The 2,361-nt window shown below is 36.5% G+C and overlaps 1 protein-coding gene across 1 annotated transcript in view; it reads right to left on the bottom strand.

Annotated features, from left to right (window-relative positions):
• AGBL1 (AGBL carboxypeptidase 1) overlaps nucleotides 1-2,361 on the bottom strand; it is a 979,047-nt gene that overhangs the window by 640,521 nt on the left and 336,165 nt on the right. The gene's annotated exons all lie outside the window — the stretch shown is intronic.

Below are 2,361 nucleotides of genomic sequence, written 5' to 3'. Positions count from 1 at the left end.
AAAAAAAAAAAAAAAAAAAAAAAAAAAAATTTGCATTTACTTCATTCTCTTTTAAAACATTGTGTCTTGCTGCTGATCCGTTTCTTTCAGTCTAATCTTAGTCTTGTTGGAAAGACATCTGCATTTTTCTTTGGATACTTTTAAAAATGTCCCTTTTTCCTGTTGTTCTGCTGTTTAAACATGGTGTTTCTAGGTGTGGTGTTTATCTTTGTTTTTTTTCTTAGTATTCTGAAGGCATATTTGAAAGATTCAAGTCTTCTGTTCTGCACAATTCTAACCTATTAGTTCTTCAAATATTATTTCTCCACCATTCCTCCCATTCTTTTCTTGAAGTTCTTTAGATGTATGTTGGGGCCTCTCAATATGTCCTCTGTGTCTCTACCAATACTTTTTTTTTTTAACATCTTTATTGGAGTATAATTGCTTTACAGTGGTATGTTAGTTTCTGCTATATAACAAAGTGAATCACCTATACATATACATATATCCCCATATCTCCTCCCTCTTGCACCTCCCTCGCACACTCCCTATCCCACTCCTCTGGGTGGACACAAAGCATGGAGCTGATCTCCCTGTGCTATGCGGCTGCTTCCCACTAGCTATCTATTTTACATTTGGTAGTGTATATATGTCCATGACACTATCTCACTTCATCCCAGCTTACCCTTCCCCCTCCCCATGTCCTCAAGTCCATTCTCTACATCTGCGTCTTTATTCCTGTCCTGCTCCTAGGTTCTTCAGAACAATTTGTTCTTTTTTTTTTTAGTTTCTATATATATGTGTTAGCATACGGTGTGCTAACTGCTGTTAGTGCTGCTATTAGCAGCACTCTGTATGACACTCACTAGGTCCATCCACCTCACTATAAATAACTCAATTTCATTTCTTTTAATGGCTGAGTAATATTCCATTGTATATATGTGCCACAACTTATTTATCCATTCATCTGTCGATGGACACTTAGGTTGATTCCATGTCCTAGCTATTGTAAATAGAGCTGCAATGAACATTGTGGTACATGACACTTTTTGAATTATGGTTTTCTCAAGGTATATGTCAAGTAGTGGGATTTCTGGGTCATATGGTAGTTCTATTTTTAGTTTTTTGAGGAACCTCAATACTGTTCTCCATAGCGGCTGTATCAATTTACATTCCCACCAAAGGTGCAAGAGGGTTCCCTTTCTTCCACACCCTCTCCAGCATTTATTGTTTGTAGATTTTTTGATGATGGCCATTCTGATCAGTGTGAGGTGATACTTCATTGTACTTTTGATTTGCATTTCTCTAATGATTAGTGATGTTCAGCATCCTTTCATGTGTTTGTTGGCAATTGTATATCTTCTTTGGAGAAATGTCTATTTAGGTCTTCTGCACAATTTTCGATTGATTTGTTTGTTTCTTTATATTGAGCTGCATGAGCAGATGGTGTATTTTGGAGATTAATTCTTTGTCAGTTTCTTTGTTTGCAAATATTTTCTCCCATTCTGAGGGTTACCTTTTCACCTTGTTTATGGTTTCCTTTGCTCTGCAAAAGCTTTTAAGTTTCATTAGGTCTCATTTGTTTATTTTTGTTTTCATTTCCATTTCTCTAGGAGGTGGGTCAAAAAGGATCTTGCTGTGATTTATGTCATACAGTGTTCTGCCAATGTTTTGCTCTAAGAGTTGTCTGGCCTTACATTTAGGTCTTTAATACATTTTGAGCTTATTTTTGTATATGGTGTTAGGGAGTGTTCTAATTTCATTCTTTACATGTAGCTGTCCAGTTTTCCCAGCACCACTTATTGAAGATGCTGTCTTTCCTCCATTGTATAGTCTTGCCTCCTTCACCAAAGATAAGGTGACCATATGTGCGTGAGTTTATCTCTAGGGTTTCTATCCTGTCCATTGATCTACATTTCTGTTCTTGTGCCAGAACCATACTGTCTTAAGTAATGTAGCTTTGTAGTATAGTCTGAAGTCAGGGATGCTGATTCCTCCAGCTCCATTGTTCTTTCTCAGGACTGCTTTGGCTATTCGGGGTTTTTTAAGTTTCCATACAAATTGTGAAATTGTTTGTTCTAGTTCTGTGAAAAATGCTAGTGGTAGTTTGATAGGGAGTGCATTGAATCTGTACATTGCTTTGGGTAGTATAGTCATTTTCACAATGTTGATTCCTCCAATCCAAGAACATGGTATATCTCTCCATCTGTTGGTATCATCTTTAATTTCTTTCATCAGTGTCTTATAGTTTTCTGCATATGGGTCTTTTGTCACCTTAGGTAGGTTTATTCCTAGGTATTTTATTCTTTTTGTTGCAATGGTAAATGGGAGTGTTTCCTTAATTTCTCTTTCAGATTTTCCATCATTAGTGTATAGGAATGC

This window comes from Physeter macrocephalus, chromosome 11 (assembly GCF_002837175.3).
Source record: "Physeter macrocephalus isolate SW-GA chromosome 11, ASM283717v5, whole genome shotgun sequence".
Taxonomy (NCBI): domain Eukaryota; kingdom Metazoa; phylum Chordata; class Mammalia; order Artiodactyla; family Physeteridae; genus Physeter; species Physeter macrocephalus.
The sequence above is the reverse complement of the archived record's forward strand: the minus strand, read 5'-3'. Positions and strand labels throughout refer to the sequence as shown.